The 14,217-nt window shown below is 46.9% G+C and overlaps 1 protein-coding gene across 2 annotated transcripts in view; it reads right to left on the bottom strand.

Annotated features, from left to right (window-relative positions):
• DPP3 (dipeptidyl peptidase 3) overlaps positions 1 to 8,190 on the bottom strand; it is a 768,056-nt gene extending 759,866 nt beyond the window's left edge. Inside the window, exon 1 of one of the 2 annotated variants that reach the window (XM_069644934.1) lies at positions 8,103 to 8,190. The gene's annotated coding sequence lies outside the window, so the exon portion shown is untranslated. The remainder of the gene's footprint in view (positions 1 to 8,102) is intronic. The other variant, XM_069644935.1, reaches the window with a different exon arrangement.
• Positions 8,191 to 14,217: the final 6,027 nt, after the last annotated feature.

The raw sequence follows: 14,217 nt of genomic DNA, 5'->3' as shown, positions 1-14,217 counted from the left end.
AGGGGCATCCCTGTCTGGTCCCTCTACCAGGTTGCCACCTTTCAGTGATCACAGTTCCTGTCTTCACTCTCGCAAATGGCTCACTATATAGGAGTTCTACCCAGTGAAGATATCCTGGTCCCATACCAAAGTTGGCTAGGGCCGCCTTCAGCCAGGGCCATTTGACAGAGTCAAATGCCTTGATCGCATCCAGCGACACCATCGCCATTTCGCTAGTGTCCCCTTCAGTATGTTCGATCACTGGATGGAGTCGCCTCAAATTATTTGAGATATTCCTATTTGGGACATATCCTATTTGATCAGGATGAATTAGTTTGTTTATGACCTTCTTTAATCTGTTTGCTAGAACCGCTGTTAAAATCTTACTATCTTGGTTTAACATCGATAGGGGCCTATAGGAACCGCAGTCACCGAGTGGTATAATAACCGCTTTGCGCAGTGATTACGGTAATCTCCCAACTTCATATGCTTCGTTAAGCATTTCCAGCAGTGGGGGGGGGGGTAGAATCTCTGCTTTATATGCCTTCTAAAATTCGCTTGGGAGTCCGTCAGTTCCTGGGGTTTTACACGTGGGCAGCTGCCTCATCAGTTCTTCTAGCTCTTCTAGAGTGATCGGAGCATCTAGCTCCTCCCTTTCTTCCACACTAATTTGGGGTAGCCCAATGTCTTCCAGTATGTCTCCTATCTCACCTCTTTTGCTTCCCGTCTCGTCTCTGTACAAGCGTCTATAATAGTCTGCAAATTCTTGATTAACCCCCTCTTGCGTATCCACTACGTCACCATTGTCTTTCACTATTGTTCTGATTGGGGGCCTGGGAGTCTCGTTTTTGTAGAGCCACGCAAGGAGTCTTCCTGGTTTGTCGCCTCCAGCATGTTGTCTTTCTATGTACTTTTGATAAGATTACATAATCTCTCCCAGTATCCTGCACATTTCTGCTGCAGGCCCAGTGCCATTTCTATATCTGCCTTAGTGTTGCTGCCCCATTCCAATACCCTCTCCAATTCCTTTTCAGAGTCCTGTAATTCGGTCAGAATCCCATCCTGCAGTCCTTTGGACTTGGCTATGGCAATTCCTCTCACTACAACTTTAAAGGCTTCCCAGAGTGTGCCCGCTGTCTTGACACTGCCAGTATTTATCTCGAAATAACTTATTTCCTCTCGCATATCCTCCCTGAATACGCTATCTTTAAGCGCTTCTGCACGCAATCGCCATGTGGGTATCCTTCCCCTAGGGGGTCGGTATTGCCATGTTAGCAGCAGTGGCGAGTGGTCTGAGACGACTCTAGCTTTGTATTCCGCCTGCAGTATTTCGGTCAGTAACTCCTGCGTGACAAATACATAGTCCAGCCTTGTATATAGGCCCTGTGGGGCTGCATAATGTGAATATTATCTATCCTGCGGATGACGTGTTCTCCATGCATCTGTCAGCCCAAAATCCGCCAATAGTGCATGTAGTGCTTTTGCAGCTGGGGTGGGTCTAACTATTTTAGTGTCTGATCCATCTATGGTGGGATTCAACACACAATTGAAGTCTCCCCCACAATATAGCTCCACCCACGCTGCCACTGAGTGTACTATACAGGGTCCTAAAATACGCAGCTGTATCTTGGTTCGGGGCATAAGTATTTACGATGCAGATCTCTCTATTTTCCACCATCCCTCTCAGGATCACCATCCTACCATCCGCCTCCATCTGCGAGCTCAGCAACTGAAACGGAACATGTGGGGCCACCCATGTGATTACCCCTCTTGCATAGGCAGAGTATGTTGCTCCCACTACTGTCGCTCTCCATTTTTTCCGTACCACTTTTAGTTTGTCTTTAGTTAAAGGAGTTTCTTGTAACAGGGCTATATCCACTTTCTGTCTGCATAGGTACATCATTACCTTGTTCCGCTTCAGATAACTATTGAGCCCCCTAACGTTCCAAGTGACTATTTTAAGGTCTCCCATGGTTCATCTCGTTTTCCGTGAGGTGTAGGCTCACCCCATAACTCTTCCCCAACTATAACAAACCACAGCACACAACCCCTTCCCTCCCTCCTCCCCACTCTACCCCAACCCCAACAGCTGCCCAGCTCCATCCCTGGATCTCAGGCTCCCCCGCGTTTGGGCCTGCCCAGATACCCCGGGCAAGACCCCAGCAAGGCGTCACCGCACTATCGGCGACCTAACTAAACTCTAAATGGGGGAGGGGATGTAAAGATTGGCCCTGCAAGGCTCCTAGTCCAAGTCTTGATCACAATATTAGCGGATCATGTGTTTCTTCCAGCCTGATCACACCACTCAGCAAGCTACGTCAGTGAGTATATTCCAGTCCCATAGTCTTAAGTTCTGACACCCCCCGGTGCCCCTCTCGTTCATTACTTATCCGCATCACCTCCTTCTCCTGTCCGAACGTCCGACACCTGGGGGCATCCCTGCGTGTCGAGCCATCCCATAGCTTCTTCCGGTGTTTCAAAAAGTTGTGTGCTTGTGAAAAACCTTCAGTTTAGCCAGGTAAAGCAGCATATACTTATGACCCGCTTCTCGCAATCTTCTCTCAACTGCCCCAAAGTCAATTCTGCTCCGTCAGGGTATAATCCGGGTAAGCCGTTATGTTTGCCGACCCTCTTTGTATTGTCCCACCTTTGCGGAAGTGTTCCAGGATCCTTTCTCCATCCCTGTAGTTAAGTATCTTGGCAATCACCAGCCTAGGTGGGCCTCCTGGCGGTGGTCTCCTCGTTAGGGCCCTATGCGCCCTTTCCACCGCAAACCCCTGAGACAGCACTCCTCCAGTGATTTCTTGTAGCAACATTGTTTCAACTAATTCCGTGGGGTTATGGCCTTCTGCTCCTTCTGGTAGTCCAACAATACGGATATTATTTCTCCGGGCTCGTCCTTCCGCCTCCTCCGCTCTGCTCTCCAGATTACCCACTCGTTGTACCAGGGCGTGAAGCAGTCCGCCGTGTTAGGGCCCATCTCCTTCTCGAGGTTCTTTGTGCGCTCCGCCAGAGACCTAACGTCCTGCCGTAGCAGATTCACATCCTCTTGCACTGCCCCAACCTGGAGCTCCAGCGTTGTTTTTAGTTCTGTCACCGCCAGTTCGAGCTTGGTCTCCCAAGCCGCCTACAGATCGGCGATCGCCCCAAGGACCTCCCGATTCACGCCCATGGTGGCACTGCTCCCAACTTGGGCTTTGTCTTTGTTCCTGGCTCCTTCTGGCCCGGGCGGCGTCTTAGTGTATTCCTCTAATGTGGGTTGCTTACTCTTCAGTCTTGGGGGTTTATTAGGCATCGTGCTGTGTCTATGAGTCGTGGGTCAGCCCCGTCACCCATGGTCTTCAGTCCCAGCAAGAGTGGGTTCCTGCTATCCTCAAGGGGCTGATAGTATCTGCTGGTTCCTTCGATCGTCCACACTCCGCTCTGGGCACTCCACCAGCGGCTCTCCCCTTGCTTTCCTTTCACTGCGGCCACCCGGACTGGGCAATGTGATGATTATTTCATATCCCTAGCGATCCTCCTCTGCTTTTGTCGAACGGAGACAGCCCTCTGTCTCTGGGGTGCGCCCCTCAGGATCTCTTTGTTCTCGTCCGGGGCCATTTTGATGTCCCTTCCGCGACCGGCCTCTGAATACAAAGTAACAATACGATCGTTCCTCTGCTGTAAATTTGCAGTCAGCCTGCTCATGTTCTGCTCTGTGCCTTCCCACGCCTGCACATACTTTTTGGGCCGCCACTGATCAAAGAAATATGCGTTTCTTGGTCGGGTCACAGAGCTCGCAGGGTTTCCAGCCTATTCCATGGCTGCCAAGCCACGCCCCCCTATGAAATGTATGTATTTAATGTTAGGATATGATTGTATAATGTTAAAATAAACCATGCACAAATAAAAAGATAAAATAGTAATGTTGAAGCTACTAGCACAATGGTAAAGAGAGGTGGGAACTGGAAAGGCACCCAATGGATGTCGCTTTTTATTAAATGGGAGTTAGCCATGTTTAACAGCAGAACCAAACGAGATTGGTCTGGTAAAACCACATGGAATTTAGATAAAATGTCATTAACATTAGATTACTTTGGTAGCAATTCTTGTGCAGAGTTGGTACAATCTTTAAGTGTGAATGATACTTTTTATAGTGATCATTCCATAATTACCCTTGCTATTAATGTACCCAAGGGCCCTTCTAGAAGTAGGGGGGGGGGAGAAAGAAGGTGTGGAAGTGAACCACAGAGGTAATACACTCCGATCGTTGCAAAGAAATATTGGGCAGGCAACTAAAATGACATGACATAGTGGAGAGCGAGTTGAATGCATTTCAACAGTTCACGGGCAATGAAATAGAAGGTTGACTGAAATAGCTAATAGCCATGTTAGCGAGGTGGGATAAGGCTTGCCCTATTCTCCTGGGGAAACAGGGCTGTGTATTTGATATGGCTATAAACGATGCCAAGAGGGAGACGAGTAGAAAGATCAGGAAAACAAAATTAATAGGTGGCACAAAGAGTAACATTGTAACCGAAACAATGAAAATAAAGCAGACATATAGAAGCTGGTTGAAAAGCCATCACCTTTTGGATAAGACGGCGATGTGGCAGCAGATGTTCACTGTCTTGTGTGTTGGAAAACCAAGGGCAATATGGCAGATGCTCTCGGCAGCAAAGGGAGATAAGAGGGCACGTGTGGTCAACCCAATTGATGACCAAAGATGGCTTGAGCATCTGCAAGAAACAAAGGGGGTTGAAAACACGGGGGTGCCCCGCTGTGTCTCAGAACCATTGGAAGCTGGATATAGGGATGGACAAGATTTATACGGCCATACTTCATTTAAGGAGCTCTAGGGCACCGGGTCCAAAATAACTGTCAAATGCAGTCTTAAAAGCTTGTCCTGGAACTTGGGCTGAATTATTAAACATTCTATTCATGAGGGTGTGCAACCAAAAAAGGATCCCGGAGACCTGGCGGAAAGCCATTTTGCTGCCAGCATATAAGAAGTGAGACAGGGAAGATCTGCGTAATTATAGATTACGCTCCCTACTTGATGTCTCTGGAATTGTCTCTGGAAAATTGTATGCCTCCATCGTATTGACTGAGCTACAGAAACGTGCAGGGCAAATCAGGCTTCCTATCAGGATCGGCCACAGTGCATAACATCAGGCTGATTGATAAACTGATCAAAGAGGCCACAGTAAAGAATAATCCAACCCCATATCTAATTTTCATTGATTTCAGTGCAACATTCGACACAGTAAATCGTAATAAATGGTGGGAAAATCTCAATAGGAAGGGGTGCCCCGGATTGGCTGATCTTGGTTGGGCTGCATTTCAATACAGGTGCACAGGTTAGATTGGACGATGTGGGTTCACTAAAAGAGATCGGATCGATCAGCAGTGGTGTTAAACAAGAGTGCGTGTCGGCTCACCGGTTTCTATTTAGGCAATCTACTGGAATTGTTAAAGGGATGGTCTAGTAAAACTTTTTATTTCAAAAATAGATAGGCCACATTAAAAAAAAAAAAAATACTAGCATCCTCCGTTTTAAAACTTCCTATGTAAAATTTTTAGCTATTCAAGCTCAAAATTCGAAAAAGCAAGCACAGGGGCGCTGCCATTTTGTGAAATGGAGGCCCTCCTGTGCTGGCTTTTGCGGCACTAATGAAGGAAAAGCCAGCCAGCTGTAGTAAACAAAGTCTACCGCTGGGTGGCTTTCCCTTCTTTAGTGCCGGGACTCGGAGGACGCGGACCAGAGACCAGGGCAGGAAAGCTGCAGCTGAATCTCGGTAAGTGCTATTTATTTTTTTTACAAAAAATAAGCACTAGTTGCGTTTTTTTTTCTAAGTTTTCCGGGCTGGAGGAGCCCGGAAAACTAGAAAAAAAACTGCAGCTTTAAAAACGTTGCATTTATGTTTGCGGTCGCTTTTGAAGCAACCGCAAACATAAATACAACGTTATTGTGTTGGAAAACGCTGCGGTTTTAACACAGCACTTCTGCGGTCCGGAGCTATGCAGGGACTGCAGAGCGCCTGCCCGCAGAGGACCTCTGCAAGCCTGACACTGCAGTCCACCTCAGGCACCAGAACATTGCCCCCTTAATCGAGGCAAGAGGATTGGATTTCCACAGAGAGAGTTCCTGCCCCAGACAGGACATTTTTTCAACTGAGGCCGGTCAGGTGGGCAATGACTACTATCCACCCCCCCAGGAGGAGTGGGACCTAAATAAATTAAAGGTATCCTGGGGGAGGTGAGACACCTCACATAAGTTCATTTAGCCCACATTTCACATAATATCAATATCCATCAAGTCCCACATCATGACCAGCTTCCAAAAAGAGCTCCCATTAATATAGTAGACAATTTTAAGCTGCAAGCTATTACCGATCCATGAAAGTCACACAAACAGTGAACTAGTTCCCCACCTGCATACAGCATATCATTTCTCACTTGCCAAGAGCAAGTGGCTAGCAGCGTGTGTAAATTGTGTGACCTGCTGATTGTAAGTTTTACCTTCTTTTGCTAGCAAGTGGAGGAAAAAAGGAAAGCAATTGCTCTACCTCGTGGTCTGGGGTCTCGAATGGGAGCTACGCTTCAGCAGTGACCACCAGAGTAAAACGTATGCCCTACCCCCAGGAGGTGCTGGTTAGACCAAGGGACAGGCATGGTATTTTTTACTAGGCATCAATAATCGATGCCCAAGTTAACCAGTTAAAAAAAATAATGCCCCTGTACCTCCTCAACCACCGCATTCCACAGCAAACAGCCCCCACAGGAAGCAGGTTTTGGCTGGTGGGGATAGGGGCTGTGCCAAATTCAGCTCCACAGCCCAGTACAAACACATGCGCGCACACACACACATTCCCAAAACCTTCACACGCAGCATGCACTCGATCATTCACACGCACACAAATTCATCACACGCACACATTTAAGTTAGCGTACCTTCTGCCCCGGTCCTGGTGTTGCTTCCCAGCGCTCCAGCTCCCACGCAGCACGAACAGAAAGCAAAGAGCACTTCCTGGTTCGTGCAAATGCATGCAAGATTGCTTATGCCCGTTTGAATGTGAAAGGTGGCACAGCAGCACCTCTCACACACATACAAACATGCAGTTCCTCAGCCAGCATCCCCAATGGGCCATGTAAGGTTGGGGAAGCAGAGTGCCCCCGGCTTTACATGGCTCATTGGATATGCGAGGCTGAGGAACAGAACTGTCAAACGGAAATCGCATGAAATACTGTTGACTTCAAAGTCACGTGCACAAACTACACTGTTGGTTATAGAGTGAGATTTGAACATATTAAAGGATCCATAGACATGCCCTACAGTAGAAGGCTGCCAGGGTCATTCAGTACATGGATTGTTGCTAAAATGTTACATATTTAAAATTGGCTGTAATCTTGTGACTTTTTGCAATTCTTCTAAAAAAAAAAAAATAAATAAGCGATATAAAATGTGTTCAGCAGCAACAGGATGGGTTGGGCTGGTAGCTTGCTTATAATCAGAGTGAGGTATGTCAGCGCCCATAGTGAAAATCAAGCGTTGGCACCCATGAACCCACAGTTTAATTTCATAATAGCTGCTGTCAGCACAATAGCATGCATGTGTGATTAAGCAGTTTGATGAGCATACAACAGCTTTAGAAATCTTTGCTGGGATAAAACACAAAAGGAAGAGGCACAAGAATCACAGGGTATTTGTGTGGCAATCTGACAAAAAAAAGTATACATTTTAAAGAAAATTAGTGAATATAAGTTTAAGAAACGTATTTCAATTTGGAAAAGTTTTTTTCTAGACAAGTGTAAACTGCACGTTTGGAAAATCATAGTGTGCCCAGTATGTAAGTAACCGAACAGTGATGCCTCCCCTGCCCAGCGATATTCATGGCCTATCGATTCCCATAATGCCTCTTTCAGGCCAGAAGAAAATACGCAGGTTGAGCAAATAGAGTCTGCAAACGCGAGAATGACGGCTGGTCGTAGGAGCATTTTTAAGACGCCTGTGGAAAGTTATTTGCCAGAGGTGTGGCAGGCCAACAATTAGTGAGACAAAGTAGCCAATAGGCAGGCAATTTCCACCCGTCTCGGCATGCTTATGCGTCTACATCTAGACACTCCCTTCCCTTACCCCTTACCCGAAATATGACTGCTCTGCCTCGATCTCTTTGGGGAAATGTCTACTTCCCATCCGAGAAACGGACCTTCGCAACGCTCTTACCCGCTTCATCACATGAGGTGCACGTTCGCGCGTGTCTGGGAAGTCACGTGCCTCAGGGAGCGCACCGCATCGGAGTGTTGTCAAGGCATGCCACGAGCGGGAAATGGAAAGCCTGGCTAGCGCAGCTTCGTGGCCAGAGTGGAAGGCCGGAGTTTAAGACAGCATCTTGCCTGAGAACGGACAAACACCGTAATTCCTCCGTTACCATGTGAATTTAGTTTGCAGTAAGTCTTAAGCTATCACATACTTGGTTCTTATTTTAATGGAGCGTGGCGATTAGACCTGCCCGAAGCCATGCAGTATCATACACGCCAACATTCTGAGGCACCTGGGAGCGAGATTTCACGAGAGAATTGGCCCTAGAATTATTTTAGGTGGGAGAATGTGAACAATAGCAACATTTTTCATTTAAAAAGCGTGAGTCTCCCTCCTAAATCGGGAGGGTTGGCATGTCTGCAGTATTTCGGAGTATTTAGGTGATTCGTTGTATAGGATGGCATAGTTCTCGACTCACATGCTTTTGGCAGGTGTCACCCACCATGGAATCCATTCATTCACCCGCCAAGCCCTTAACCTGCCCATTCTATTCAATGGTCTCTCACCCGCCAAAAGAGAAATCTTCTGATTTCACCCGCCTTGGGAAAATAAAAGGTTGAGAGGGTGTTTTGTGTGCAATCGGTCTGAGCACAGGCATTCTCCCATTCCCAGACGAATTTCCATTATACCAGTTTACAGTAGTAATGCGGATAGTTATTTTTTTTGTTTTCTCACAGATTCCTTTTTTTGTACTGCCCCCTGGAGAGGGGTATTTGGTGTATTTGTTATGTTCAATAGAGAGAGATGTGATGTGTTTTGTGCAGTCGGACATACTTTATCCGGTGCAGAGGGACACATTTGGATACGAATTTCCAGCATAACAGTTTACAGTAAGGCAGGTGGTAATTTTTTGAATTGTTTTCTCATGCAGAGGGTAGGGTGACAAGATTTTCAAGATAAATTAACTGGGCCGGTCACAAACATAAAATGACTACCAAAGCGGACACTCAAAACACCCCATCGCACAGTATTTCTTGTACTGGACTGCAATCCTACATATAAAAAGTGTGGCTTTATAATTTAAACATGTCATTAATAAAGGAGCTTTTGCTGTGATTGCTCCAATTAATATTACAGGCCTTTATGTATTCGTTTTGTTCCAGGCTTTGTGGCACAATCAGTGTGATGGATAGAGGTGGGTGAGCCTGGCGGGGCCTGGGCTGAAACAGACTCCAGCTTGACCCTCGTTTAGGGCTGGTAGGTACCCTTGGACTCCACAGGCTTACTACTGGCCCCACCATGGCTGCCCACCAATAAAGAAATAAAAATGGAGCCTATGCTGCGTTCTGGGCCCACCTACACACCAGTGAGCCACAGACTCCCTGTCCCACCCCCAACACAACAGGGTTGGCTGAGGGCAGAACGGAGTCACCAGCACCCAGGCTGCCATTTTTTTCCTTTTTATATCTTTATATCCATTTTGGCCCGCATCACTGGAGCCGGGAAGAGGGGACTTCTTGCAGCAGCATGGGCAAAATGTAAATAAATGCATAAAAAGGAAAGAAAATAAATGCAACCTGGGTGCCGCTTCAGTCTCCTATCCCATGTATTCAATGGGCTGTCACCATTACACTGTGGAATGGTGGCAACCCATTGCCGTGTTGTAAAACTGCTTCCTGGCACTGGGGGTTAGTACTTGCATGTCAGGGGAGTGATTGGAAGGGATGGGGGTTGATGGGGGTTAGTACTTGCATGTCATGGGAGTGATTATAAGGGATGGAGGTTAGTACTTGCATGTCAGGGGAGTGATTGGCAAAATGGAAATAAATGCATAAAAAGTAAAGACAATAAATGCGGATTTAGCACCCTGGCCGCCATTTATTTTCTTTCCTTTTTATGAATTTATTTTGATTTTTCCTATAGCCGCGCTCTTGGCTCGGCTCGTGGTGAGCTCCTAGAGCCAGGCATGACCCCCAGGCTTGGCCCTAGCCATGAATTCCCTGCTCCCTCGGGTCTTGTGATGGGTACCTGAAAGCTTGAAGGTTTGAGCCTGTGATGCTGGAAATGCATTGGAGCGACCGGGCCTCCATGTCCTTGTCCTGTACTCCCTTATCATGTGTGTTCTGTGTTGTTTTCTGCACAGGAGTCCAGTTGGGGTTCCTGGAAGTGCAGCGCTTCCTCTTTTTGGTTGTGGTGAACAGAGACGCTTGGAATACCCTTATGGCACCCATGGGTGCGGGTACAACCCTTTACCCCTAGTTTATGTTTTTGGACACCTGTGTCAGGCCCACAGAGCAGGGTATGGGCTAGTGGCAGCTCCATGCTGAATTTGACAGGTGCTCTGAGTATCTTCCATTTCGGGATACCCAGGCCCTGCCATAGGAATCAGTGGATTCCTGATATAAGCCAAGATGGCCCCTGTGGCTTCTTGGTTTATATTACCTGTTTCCTTATTTTCCCAAAGTCCTGGGAATCCCTGACCCTGTCCCTTCCCCAGACTGGCTGTTGGGTGGAAGAACCATATTGTGGGCAAGTCCAGGCCAGACTGTCTGGCTCCTTCCCAGTGACTGTATTTTGTGGGTACACCCTTGCGGTGGGACCAAGGTGAATGAAGTGTGTGACCAAAATGCATTCCATGTTATGGGTGTCTGGGTTCTATGTGTGTGACACAATGAATCCGACAGTCCTGCCTGAAACTGACATTAATGCATTGTGGTGTGCTGGAAGGCTGGGTGCTTGCCCCAATCCACATTCCTTGTTATGGGTGTCTGGGTGAAAGTGAATGGCCTGAATGCACTGTGAGCATGATTGGCTGCCTGCATGTATGAATGCCATTCTGACCGATTGACTGACTGAGCTTGGCTCAGCAGTGTGAATGCGGGACAGATGTGTATATCTGGGGACCTCTCACTTACCAATTTGTTCAGAAGCTGAAGTTGAAACTTGAAACTGCTTATCCTTCAAGCCCAGCTGGAAGAAGAATTGCTGCAGTTTTCCTTCGATGAAATCCGAAAGCTGTCAAGGACTGTTCCGAGAGAGGACCTGGCTAGGAGATCTCTCTGCGAGCTTCGAGGGAACATCGTGCAGAAGCTGATCTTCGTCGAGGCACCCTGGAAGCCAGTCCTGAAAGGCTGTCGACCGGAGACGGGGTCCACCGAGAAATCTTGAAGTAAAGCACCAGGACGTCGAGGCCATCGAAGTCCATTGCCGACGACTGGGGTTCGGACGATTTACGAAACCGCTGGAAGCCAGTTGAGTCTTGTTGCCCAGACGCGGGGACAGCTCGACTCCGTGCTGCTCGACGACCAGAGCCGCAACGCTCCACCTTTGCCCAAGAACATTGAAAGAAGGGCTCCCTTGCCATTACCATCGACTGCTTTGTCCCGCCGGAGAAAGTCGAGGTCGTCGACAACCGAGGAGAATCCACCAGTGTGTTTCCTGCCACCCGAAGTCCACAAAGACGCCGACAAGTGAAGATCCGAAGTCCAGCCATGGTAGAGTCCCGATCATCGACGCCGACATCCGACGCCGACACTCGACGTCCACTGCCGGGCCTACGTTCTTCATCAAGTTTACTTTGCGGCACCAAACTCTTTCCTTCGAGGACTCTCAACACCCTGTGGCTCCTGCTTTAAAGGGAGTCCACCCTTGATGGATCCGTCGACGAACCGTCGAAGAAACTCTGCTGAACTCAGATACATTGGGGTACTGGAGTGTTCTTAACCAGGAAACAAGACTACTTTAAACATGAATGGACTGGGCTTGTTAATACACTTTATTACAGGTTGCCCAGGTGGGGGGATCCTCACACAGAAATGTGTCTTAGTAGCAAGAGAACCATTTTGCCATTGTTTAACGTAACTTGTCTTACTTCCTATGTCCTATGCTGATCCACACTACTGTTAGATTGGTATGCCATTATAACTGTCAGCAGTTGATGCATTTTAAAGGAGTCAATAGCTAAGTGTGGTACCACATATACATTGTATATATTTGCCATATTATATTTGCCAAATTACAAAGTGTGTTATTAATTGATGTATATATCTTGAACCTTATTTTTATATAAATAAACTGTGTTAGCACATAACATAGTGTGTGGACATTCCTTTGTAGGGGGTTTGGGGACTACACTGTACTTAAGAACCAGCCAGCATCACCTCCTGAGATCTTAAGCCTTTGTTGCTTGTCTATAGCTACCATATAGAGAACCTTGGTTGGGATGCTGTGTGCTTCTACTGTGCCATATAGACGGCAGGAGAACAGATACCCCCTCCAGTCTTTACACTGGTGGCAGCGGTGGGATGCTAATGCTTTTAAGAATCAGTGTGTAACCTTGCCACCTACAAAATATCCACACTTTGTTAATTTGAGGTTTAGTTGTGTACTAGGATAACTTCACTACAAGCAATGAGATCTATTGCAAATGGTAAATTGACTAGGATGAGCTTAGAGGCTCTCCAGAGTGCTTGTTAAACCCTGGTGAACTACCAGACTGATTGTGATGTTCTTGATGAAGGGGGGATAAAACCACTGAGGACCCTGCCCCTGGGGTTATTATTGAATCTGTTTCTGAACCCCTCCTGCTGCCTCTATTCCAAAACCCAGCATTGTTTCTTCAGGGAATGCCTTTTGTCACGCCCCCTGCCACCAAGTTTATGAAAGGTTTAGTTGGTGGTTATGTGGAGGGTTCGGATATCCTCCAATGGATTGAAGCGTTTGAAATGGCTTGTGGAATCCATGATGTTGATAAAGGAGATTGGGTGAAGTGGTGGTTAAGTAGAGTGCCTCAGACTGGTTATGACTGTATTGGGGTCAGTATGAGTGCATTTCATTTCATTTATTTATATACGCACAGCCGAGTGGCTTTATATATACAACACAATGCATGATAATACAAGTTTTACCAAAAAACATGACCATTTCCACAAACATGACACAGAATTAAACTAGTTAAACATAACAGAGATATCATAAAATCAGTTAAAACATATTAATCATAATAAGAAGCATAAATAGGGATACCACTAAGATCAATTACATAAATGTTTCACATTTTCTGCACATTTCCAGTAAAATGTCACCATATAAAATATATCATATTATGGTAATTTCCTTGAAAGAAGGTAGACCAAAGCAAAGGCATCTCAGAGCAATCATAGCTACTGTTATAGGTTTTAATATAGCTTAGTCTGATTTGCTGTTGGCTCTCACATACAGTCATAAGGTGGACCAAGGTTTCTATACCAGGTGTACCACATAAGCGACATTGGGCCTCATTATGACCCTGCCTGTCCGGAAACAACGGTGGCTGTAAATCCGCCGCCACCGTTGTTTCCGGACCAGCTGATTCCGTGTTCTGCAGGCGGGAGGTGTCATACCCGCCAGGTCTGACCTGGTGGGAGTAACGCCACCCACCTGCAGGCGGAAATGGAAACACCGGCTCCGTCATAGACGGAACCAGTGTTTCCATTGTCCCCATCCCCATGGAGTCCTCTGGGACTCCATGGGAATGGGGATTTACGGAATTCCGCCTCCGAAATTACCGGGTCACCAGGGTTGTAATGCCCCCGTGATTCCGGCAATCACAGAGGCGGAATGGAATTTCGGGTCCGGGGGCAGCCTGCCAGTTTTTCCAGCATGGCTACCGCCAGACTCGTAATGAGGCCCATTGTCTTTCAGATCTAGCTATGCCATAGAATGCACCTTTAGTTGCAAGCGCATAACTAATATCAAACTTTAGCAACAAGTACTGTCGCAGTATTGGGCTGTTGGGATAGGCATCAATATAAATTGGTTTGGACAAACTGGCAGTTCTGTACTCACAGGAGTGGCCATGATTGCTTTTAGTGTAGAGGTTCATTATGTTCTGTTCATAACTGTACCTGGTCAATACATTTTTCAAACGATTTTTGACCAGATACGCCTCTCCCATCATTGGAAGATTTGGGCAACCAACCTGCCATTTAGATTATAGCGATAAACTTGCACCCATA

This window comes from Ambystoma mexicanum, chromosome 2p (assembly GCF_040938575.1).
Source record: "Ambystoma mexicanum isolate Mex_15411 chromosome 2p, UKY_AmexF1_1, whole genome shotgun sequence".
NCBI lineage: Eukaryota > Metazoa > Chordata > Amphibia > Caudata > Ambystomatidae > Ambystoma > Ambystoma mexicanum.
Note: the sequence above shows the minus strand (reverse complement) of the source record. Positions and strands in the feature narration are given on the sequence as shown.